Source organism: Anomalospiza imberbis, chromosome 3 (assembly GCF_031753505.1).
Source record: "Anomalospiza imberbis isolate Cuckoo-Finch-1a 21T00152 chromosome 3, ASM3175350v1, whole genome shotgun sequence".
Classification (NCBI taxonomy): Eukaryota; Metazoa; Chordata; class Aves; order Passeriformes; family Viduidae; genus Anomalospiza; species Anomalospiza imberbis.
This window is the reverse complement of record NC_089683.1, coordinates 56,043,058-56,050,854: the sequence shown is the minus strand read 5'-3', so window position 1 is coordinate 56,050,854 and position 7,797 is coordinate 56,043,058. Positions and strand designations below refer to the sequence as shown.

The window sequence follows — 7,797 nt, the reverse complement described above, 5'->3', positions numbered from 1 at the left end:
GATGAGCCGGGTGATAAGGAGCTGAAAGGACTAGAGTTGGATGCAAGATACAGATCTGTAGACATGTGACTTAATTGGCTCATTTTGTGCAATATGTTCTCTTACCTGATGTGTGCTGTTAGGACTTAGGTGGGCCAGAAGACCAAAAAGAGCACAAATGTCACTGAAATTATTGAGCTGCCCTGCAGTGTGTGAACTTCACCAGACTGCCAGTAGAAACTAGACAAACCTAACCAACCTCTCTAACAGAGCAGTGATGGCTTCTGTGGGAAGCTAAGCCACTCCCCTGGTTAGTGCTGTGCCATGCAGTGGCAGGTCTAAATATCAACCTGCCACTATTGACACAGCTGTAGAAGCTGTAATGGCCAGTGACTCTGCCAGGTATAGCCAGACTAAAATTGGTGGGACCAGGGCAGCCCTGAGCAGGAGCCCGTGTGGCAGCACGGAGCTTGGGATCATCTGCCTGCCTGCCTTCCACAGCCATGCCTGCACCCTTAGTTTTGGGCAGTGCTGGTCTCTGCTGAGATTTTCCAAAGTTGTTTTCCTGCTGGGAGCCAGGCTTGCCTTAAGCTCTGTCACTACAGCCTGGCTGACTCACAGGTCTGGCAGGTGGTGCATTTCTTTGGTGCTGCAGCACAGTGCTGACTTCCCTGCCACGGTGTGAGGCAGAATTGCTCAATGCTGGCAGCTCTCTTGCCTTTGATATTGTGAGACTTTCAGGCAGGATGATTGCATCTCAGGGTGTCAGTTTTCAGCCACCCTAGGGAATTCCCAGGCTCTGTGCAAAACTTTCTAAAGCCTACTGCCTTTGCCTGTCTGCGGCCTCCTCTTGGGTGACTTCCAGGCTCCAGACATGGGGCTTCCTAAAATGTGTGCCTCTGCTGTGCTTTTGGTGCTGTCTGCTCTGGGGGCCTGTGCCATGGACACAGATGTTGCAGCTGTCTATGAGCACAACGTCGTCTTGTCAGAGGACACGGAAGTGCCAGTTTCTCCTGAGGAGGCCGTGATGCTGATGGAAAAAAATATTGCAATTTTGGAAGCAGCCATCAAGGAAGCAGCCAGACAGGTACTATGGACTCATTAGAGACATTTGTTTGAGTAAACACTGACCATCTTTTATTGTCTTAATGGTGTTTGTATGTTGGTACCATATCGTTGTGACTCCTGAAGATGGAATTTGCAGATGGGTCTTCACAAGGGAAACAATATAGCCTTATCTTGAGGATATCCCAGACCCACAGGTAGACTGGATTCCGTATGTTCGTCCTGGAAAGTATCATCCCTGTTCTACATGGGGGAGCAGTCTGAAGCAAAAGACAACTAGGGGCGGTTGTTGATAGTTTTAAATGTCTTGAAACAAGTTCTATGAAATGAAGCCAAGTTAAGACATCATGTAGTTGCCATAAATAGCTTCAGACAAATTTCATCATAATTTTTCTCTGCCATTTTTTCTCAGTGTAATTTTTTCTATATTAGTTAGTATACCAGGAATGTTGAGAATTATTTAATAGAAAAAACAAATACACAGAATTTATGTTTCAGTAAGGAATTCTACGCATGTTGTAGAAAATGTTTAATATACAGAATTATTAGGAGTATTTGTGAATAAAATAACAGCTACTACTGAAAAAATGTACTGCACAATATAAATCTTAGATTTTTGAATTATGATATGGTAGCCTTTTTATTCTGTCATTTCCCTTAATATATTGCACCATTTTTTGAAGCTGCAATAAGCAGACAGGTAACAAAATACATCACAGAAGAAACAAATCCTAAGCTACCTCAGCATACCAGCCACATGGAGAATTGGAGCAGAATGGCTAAGATTAGCCCACGTGTGGGTGTAGCTTCAGCGCTGTGCCATACCCTGGCAGCAGAACAGACTTGAAGGTGTGACTTGCTTCCACTGCAAGGAAGCCCCTGCATTCTTCAGTTAATGTGAAGTGATTAGCATTTCAGCTGCTAAGCTCTGAATCACAAATCTGCTGTCTTCTGTAAAGTTACAGAAAACAGCAATCTCCTTGTAGATATGACTAACTTAGATCTATCAATCTGATTATCTGTAGTCTTAACATTGGAAATTTTTTTATTAAATGGTTTTGATGGTTTTTTTTTTTTTTTTTTTTTTTTTTTTGTTTTTTTTTTTTTTCCCTTCTGATTAGGTTTTTTTCCACATCCGTGCTTGAAAGACTGAGCTGTCTGGCAAGGAATAACTCCATCTATGTGGTTGCAAATATGGGAGACAGGAAACTGTAATTCCAGCGACCCGAGGTTCCAGAGTGATGGCCACTATCAGTACAATACCAACGTAGTCTTTCACTGAGAAAGGAAACTAGTGGCTCGTTATCACAAGGGGAGAGAATTTTACAATGTTCAAGAAGTGCATGATTCTCAGGAGATTAAAGATGTGAAACAGAAGCTGCTTCCTGGGCTTAAATGTATTTCTGCATAGAGTCAGACCAATAGACCAATTGTCAGAGGGCAGATGGAAACCACTGCTACTATTCTGAATTTAAAAGCAAGTAACTAAATGATAAGTAAAACTCAATAAACCCTCTATATTTACTGAATCTCAATAGGAAGTGACACATAAGATATTTAAACATTAACATCCTAAATAAATTCTTCCTAACTAAACACAAATCCCTTTTACTGATATAAATCACAAGCAACAGATATTTGTGGTTGACTTCTTTTGCAGTGGTATGAGTTCTCCTATTTGAAATTAACATGTAGTTCATTCACAAAACATATTGTCCATTACTTGTATTTATGTGACCGGTTCAATGTTCATTTAACTTGAATGGTTTGATTTATTGTCTAATATTTTATTTTCTCCATTCTTTTATTTCTTTTCCATGAACAGTACAACCTTTTTGTGACAGAGAAACAGTTTAATTAACCCAGGATCCAGGATTCGTGACTTTCAATACTTTGGCTACTTTGGCATTTTCCCTTGCACAGACATACTCTACCATGACCCAGCTGCGGTCATGGCTAGCAGATTTCAGATTAACACCCTTCTGTTCCTAACTGCTTGGGTGAACACCCTTCTACTGTTGTCAGCTGTCCAGTTCTACTCAGCATGGGCCTTGGGAATGGGGGTCAATTTTCTTTCAGCAAATACACACAACTCCACTTTAGATATGACAGGTAATGTGACAGTGCTCTAATTGACCCTCGTTCTCATTAAGCATGCATACTCATGTCAACAGGAATAGGACATAAGAACTTGTAAAGTTCTTGATACAAAGGAAATAAAAATGTGCCATGTAAGAACTTGGAAATTCTTAAGTTGACTACAACACCTCTAGTCTTTATTAAATAATCAATCCTGGAAGTTTTTGAGTGCTATTCTTCATCTTCTGGCCCTGGTGTTTTATTGGTATTTTGGCCATGTAAAGACCCAAACTTCATTTTGTCCACTAGATGGAACCCTGACTCTTAGAAATGTTCTTGTGAGCTCTGCAAATAGTACTTACGGGCTGGAGACCTTGTGTGTCACATTTTCTTTGTAGGCTTTGTTTTCATTGTATATTTTTCCTGAGCTAGAAGTCAAACACAAATTTTGTGTGCATGTGTTTGCAGAATTGAGAGGAACATTCTGCTAAAATGTATCTCTAAACTTTGCCATCCAAATAAAAGGAGATGTGAGCCGTTCCTTTAGTTCTCAGTTGATGACCCTATGTCATACTACTCATTCTTTATGGATAGGTTTTGCTCTGGGCTTTAAAGATGTCTATTTATGTAAATCACTTGCATAAAGATGTGAATTTCAGTAATATCTTTTCCTCACAGAACTTTTTGATTGGACAGTGTTACCACCCATTTTAATCAGAATTACTGATTTCTAATGCAGTTAGAGAAGAATGCAAAACTTCAGCCATTTAAATCATATTTAGTCAGGACACTAATATTGTCACTTACAATACATGAAATGCCAGAGTTTGATCTACTTTCCATTGATGGCAAAAAAACATTAGGTTAAGATTGTAGTCTGTGAAGACTCAATTTAGTTTCAAAACAGTCTGGTAAACATTAAAATTAAATTTTGCACATATATAATTAGTGACTACTGCTTACCTGTCCCATATATTTGCTTTCAGATTAGAAAATTTCTGATGTTATGTGTTTGCACGGAGTGGTATTTATGCCCCAGATGGTCCAAGAGCATATGACTACAATACTGAAATGGATAATGGTCACCTTTTGGTGACAGAACTGAGTTCACATCCACATCTCTCTCCTGACTATCCTGCTGCTGTTAACTGGACATTGTATGCCAGCCAGATCAAACAGCTTCCATCAAACAAACACTCTTTCAGTGGGGTCATTTACCACGATCTCTTCTCCTTCATGGAACTCACTGAATCTGAGGGAAATCAAGCCATTTGCCAGCAGGACCTCTGTTGCCATCTCTTCCAAGATGGTAGAGAAGCAGCAAGATGAAATTTATGTCCTGGGTGCTTTTGATGGACCACATGTTGTTGAAGGACAGTATTATTTGCAGGTAAGAGTTTTCTGCTCTTATTTGAACTGTGAGAAGGCTGCAATACTCTCTTTGCAGTCTGCTTTTTTTTTTTTTTTTTAATTGGAGGTATTTAAGACAAGGCATTTTTGTCGCCCCCCCACCCCCCCAAACACTTATTTTCTTCATTATATGTTTTGACTTCATTAGGGGTTTTAATCTGCTTTTCAGTGTTATAAATTATGTAAGTGTAGACCTTGTGTTGACCCTATGCTGTAACACCCTTGAAGGTGAGGTCATCCAGCAGTTTTGGCTAGGACAGGAGAAGATAAGTATGTATGCTTCTCTGTGCCAATTGTACATCTGCAACACATCTGCAGAAGTTGCTCTTAAGGTTTTGCAGGTTATAGGTTTGTCAGGATTTATTGCTGAGAGGAGACCTTATTGCTCCCTACAACTACCTGAAAGGAGATGGTGGTGAGGTGGAGGTCGGGTTGATCACTTTTCCCAAGTGACAGGACATGAGGAAGTGGCTTCAGGTTGTGCCAGGGGAGGTTTAGATTGGTTCCTAGGAAAAATATCTTCACTGAAAGGATTGTCAAGCATTGGAACAGGCTGCCCAGGTAAGTGGTTCAGTTGCCACCCTTGAAGATGTGTAGATGTGGTGCTTAGGGACATGGTTTAGTGGTTGGTTTAGCAGTGCTGGGTAATGCTTGGACTTGATGGTCTTAAAGGTCTTTTCTAACCTAAAGGATTTTATGATTCTAAGAAGGTTTCTTTATGTATGTATGAAAAGGACAGGAAAATGTTTGTGTCTCCCTGTCTTCATAGGGATGCTCTTGTCACAAGAGAGCTGTTTTCTGCTCAGTGATTTGTACCATTGTGCTGATTGAATTATCTACCATCTGGTTATCTAACAAAATAAGGAAAATAAATGTGGATATACCATTTGCATTCACTTGGCTTGTCAGTGTATTGATTCTTCAAAATTTTGCTGCCACACTATTTTTAGTGTGCTGCAAATTATTTCTTTATACATGGAAATATATAGAGAAGTATGAAGACTACATAATAAATAAATGCATAGATGTATTAGATAGCTTTTTCATCATGACAGCTTTTCTTGCTATCAAATCCAGCTCATAGTTACGAAAGCTTAGCAATGTTTTGCCTTTCTGTCTCCTCCTCCCCACAGATCTGCACTCTTTCCTTGTAGCACATGTGGGCAGCCCGTGGAGATGGCTCAGACCAAGTTTGAGATGTTCTCCCTCAGCGGCACGTTTGGCACCAGCTATGTCTTCCCAGAAGTGTTGTACAGCGGGGTGCAGCTGGCCCCTGGGGAGTTTGAGGTAACGGGACACCCTGGTGTTTTGTCAGACATCAGTGGTCAAAAAGCAAGACCAACTTAATTGTTACCAGAGTCCTCAGTCCTCTGCCTTAAGTTCAAGGCAGCTTTATTTCTGCCTGTTTTTCCTGGTTGTATTCATACAGTAAGTCCACCTTGCCAGGTCTCTTCTGCCCTGTTCCCCCAAAACCTCTAGAACAAGATCTCCCTCAAGACAGAAATGTAGTTTTTCTCAGACTTCCTGCTAGCTCCAGTTGAGATTGGAGCTCTCTCAACTACATCAGCATTACTCAATATATGATTTTGAGTTTACCATAAAATAGCACTGCTTTGATGCTGCTCCTGCTTATCTTTCTTTTTCATAACCAGGTGCTAGCTGATGGACGTCTGATAAATCGGAATACTACATCAAAGCCAGTTTTGACAGTAACACTCTATGGGAGGTGGTATGAAAAGGACCCTCCACGCACAGATCAAGCTTCAGCATGATTTCAATGTAGATCCTTCAAGCTTCCATCTGCTTGTTTCTGTAACACTAATTAATCACAAATAATGGTAATTAGTACTAATCTTCATAATTAAAATGGCATTCTGTTTTTCAAGTTGCCTTACCTAACGGCATAGTTACTGCACTTTGATTATTGACTTGATTTTGCAGCAAACATCAATATGCTGCTGGACTTTTGTGGATGTGTTTTTATATGATAGCTTTGGTTGGCATAGGCTTGGCCTTAACACTGGGAATAATAGAAAATAAATTCATCTGACTTTAGTGGTGTACAATTCAGTAGGGTTGTGCTCCAGTAGAAAACAGTTTTTAATTATTTGAAATGTTTGTTGGTGTATTAGCAGCCATTTTCACAACACCGTTCCCACCCCATTCCTGAACAGGTGCTTTTGGAAACAAGAGATTACCAGAACCTTTGAAAATTCTAATTTCCTTTGAAAAGGAACACAAGTCTTGAAAATGTGTTCCTTCAAAAACAAGTAATTCAGCTCTACACACAGCAATGTGTTCTCATACCATGATATGTACTTCATGGGAGAGGAGTCTGCTTTAATCTTTCTGGCCACATTTTTAGGATGTGGAAAATCTCCCTAGCACAGAATTGTTGATAACTCTTTGTGTCACAAATGCTCAGTACAAGCAATTTCTCAGGAGCATGTCTGTGTTTCCATGGAACGGTTGCTGCTACCAGGGCAAGGGAGAGCCGGGACTGTGCCAGCAGGTGTTGGGTAAGGGGAGTGAACAGCTGGAGCAGGTGGGACACGCTGGCACATGTGAGAAAGTGGGCCCTGCAGACTGTACTTCTCAGGCAAGTGGACTGGATTACTTTGTGTTTCCCAACCAAGAGTTCTATGTGTGTCTAATTCTGTTGTTTGTTCTGCAGGTTTGTTTTGAAGTACAAACATTGTTTACACTTAATCTGACCAACATCATTAAAAAAATACAGACTCACAGGAGGCAAAACACATTGGTGTTTTTGACAAGGAAATGTCTTAAAAATAAGATTGTAGTCCGTGAAAGTATCAAACTGAAGCCCTCTACAAATCACATAGTAGAAGAAATGGGAAACATTCTACTGTTCGGAGAGGAAATGCACTGTATCTTTAAATTTCTACCTACGCCCTAGTAAAAGCTGTCCTGTTACGGCACAAGTAACATAACGATGTGCTGTTGCAAGAAGTGAGCGCCTTCCGACTTCCTGACTCCCGCTCACATGTACTCAGTGCTCGGCAGTGATTGCGTGGCTGCCCGAGCGACCTTTCACACAGCCTTCTCCCGGCAAGGTTAACCCTTGGAATGCGCAGTAGTCTTCCTCAGCTCTCCACTCGCTAAGCACAAGAAAAGAAAGAAGCCGGAGCACAGTCTGACGACAGACTCCCTCTACAGCTAAGCTGATTTAAGAAAAATTAGCACCGAATTGCATCCTGCTTCCCAAAGTAAATCTTCAGGTAGCCCCCACCATCAGGCGGCAGC

The 7,797-nt window shown here is 40.9% G+C and overlaps 1 pseudogene; it reads left to right on the top strand.

Annotated features, from left to right (window-relative positions):
• Nucleotides 1–868: 868 nt before the first annotated feature.
• Nucleotides 869–6,803, top strand: LOC137470810 (pantetheinase-like; annotated as a pseudogene).
• The last annotated feature ends 994 nt before the right edge of the window (nucleotides 6,804–7,797 follow it).